Source organism: Pteropus vampyrus, unplaced genomic scaffold (assembly GCF_000151845.1).
Source record: "Pteropus vampyrus isolate Shadow unplaced genomic scaffold, Pvam_2.0 Scaffold55, whole genome shotgun sequence".
Classification (NCBI taxonomy): domain Eukaryota; kingdom Metazoa; phylum Chordata; class Mammalia; order Chiroptera; family Pteropodidae; genus Pteropus; species Pteropus vampyrus.
The window spans coordinates 8,945,686-8,947,955 of NW_011888836.1; the positions used below are offsets into that span (position 1 = coordinate 8,945,686).

The 2,270-nt window shown below is 38.5% G+C and overlaps 1 protein-coding gene across 1 annotated transcript in view; it reads left to right on the forward strand.

Moving 5' to 3' along the window:
- Positions 1-2,270, forward strand: part of EMILIN2 (elastin microfibril interfacer 2) — a gene marked incomplete at its 5' end in the record, with an annotated part of 42,634 nt that overhangs the window by 1,203 nt on the left and 39,161 nt on the right. The gene's annotated exons all lie outside the window — the stretch shown is intronic.

Consider the following 2,270-nt stretch of genomic DNA (forward strand, 5'->3'; position numbering starts at 1 on the left):
TAAAAAAAAACACCCTTTAGTTAAATCCTCATTTTGAAACAAAAAAACTCAGTGATGCTGGTTTTGCTTAACTGAGATATATTATTGGATAGTGAAAACAAGACTTTCTAGCACTCTGCTTTCGCAGTCCTAATGCAGAAATATATAGTTTTTTTTTTTTAAACAGCTTTACGGAGATGTAATTTATATAAACTGTATATATTTTAGTTGTGTAATTTAATATTTTGACATGTATATATAGAGCCATGAAACCAACACTACAATCAGGATATTGAACATTCCATCACTCAGAAGTTTCCTCATACTTCTTTATAATTCTTCCCTCTAGTTTTTTCCCACACACCCCTCAAGCTGATCTACTTTCCATCTTTGTAGATGATTTTTCAGTTTCTAGAGTTTTATGTAAACAAAGTCATACAGGATGTACTCTTCCATGTTAGACTTTTTTCATTCAGCATAATTGTTTTGAGATACATCCATTTTGTACTATGTATCGATAGTTGATTACTTTTTATTGACTAGTATTCCTTCGTATGTGTAAGCCACTATTTGTATATAGTAGTTATTTTGTAGCTGAGGACTTACTTATGGTGCAATACAGTGTAGAAAATCATTTATCTTGATAGTAAGTTTACCTCTCTGATTTTTCTAAAGACCAATAGAGATGGTAAATACATAAAATGTAGAACACTAAATAAAACCATTATGGAGTAAAAACCAATTTTTTTTTTTCACATTTATAGCCCTGGAAAATGTTAGATTAAGGCTACATAATTAGCATAAACCATTTTGAATTGGCAGAAAACTCAATGTGTTAAAGACATTATTTGAAGGCTATTGGTTACTCAGTTTCATTAAACAAATATTTTTGTGCAGGGCCTGTGTCTGGCCCAGGACTAGGTCCCATGGGGACACAGCAAGGAACCCGACCTCTCTCTTGCCCTCAAAAGTTCATGTCCAGTAGGTAAAATGAGACAAACAGAAACCATTACAAATAAAAGGTAGAAATGAGAAGTGCAATAAGATAAGTACAAATAGCAGATGGTATTCAGAGGTAGAAGAAAGTGTTTCCAGCCAGGAGGAATGTGAGAACTTGTTTGTGGGTGGTGAAATCTTAGAAGGGCTTTGAAGGAAGATTTTTGTTAAATATATGCAAACGTAAGAGAACCCCAGCCTAAGCCAAGAAAGAGCATGAGGAAGGGCCTAGGGGTGGGACATCAACAAGGAAGAGTAAATCGAGGTGTCAACACGGCTAGTTTCTTCTGAGGGCTGTGAGGGAAAGATCTGTTCCATGCCTCTCTCCCTGGCATGTAGATGGCTGCCTTCCTTGTCTCTTCACGTCTTCTGTCTATGCGTTTCCCTGTCCAATCTTCCTCTTTATATTAGGATACCAGTCATACTGGATTAGAGCCCATCCCAATGACCTCATTTTAACTTGATTACTTCTGTAAGACCCTATCTCCAAACAGGGTCACATTTTGAGGTACTGGGGGTAAGGACTCCAACATATCTATGGGGAAAGAGATGCAGTGCAACCCAGAACAACGAAGGTTGAGAGTTTGGGCTTTATCATTTAGGCAAAGGGAAGTCATGGGAGGTTTCTGACCTGGGGCCCCATCAGAGGTATGCTTTCAGGTGTTTGTCTGGCAATGTGTACAAAATAGGTTTGCAAGGGGAGAGAACGGGGTGGGCCCGAGGTGGGTAAAAGGGGCCTTGTTGGGAGACTGACCACAGTCCATGCCGGACCTCAGTAGGTGTGCTGGGAGAAGCAGACCAGGCTGCGGAGAAGGTGAAAAGCAGCAACCCATTTTGAATGGCCAGGTAACTGTCTCTGAGCTTCACGTACCACAGCACTGCACAGGTTCTGAGGATATGTAGAGATCTGTCACAGCGATCTGTGTGGTCTGTTGTCAAGAGTATTGATAAAAAAGACCATGCAATTTGAAGGAAGGCAAATTAGTTCACGGACTGTCGTTTGGAGAGTATAGCAGGATTGCTTTTATCCATGGGACAATCAGGATCTCATTATTCATTACCTTCAGTGATCAGAAACCACTATAAACCAACTATAAGCTTTCATATGGGCAATTGAGTCCATTATTACAGAAGGAACACATATTTTTAGTCAATGCAAATTTTTGCCATGTATATTCACTGTTTATAAGTTTCATTTATATAAAGTTTAAGTTTCACAGTTTTCACAGCTTTCTCTAATTTTGTTTTTCCAATCTTTGGGAGGTAGAAGAGGGGCAAATGTTATAAATCCAAAA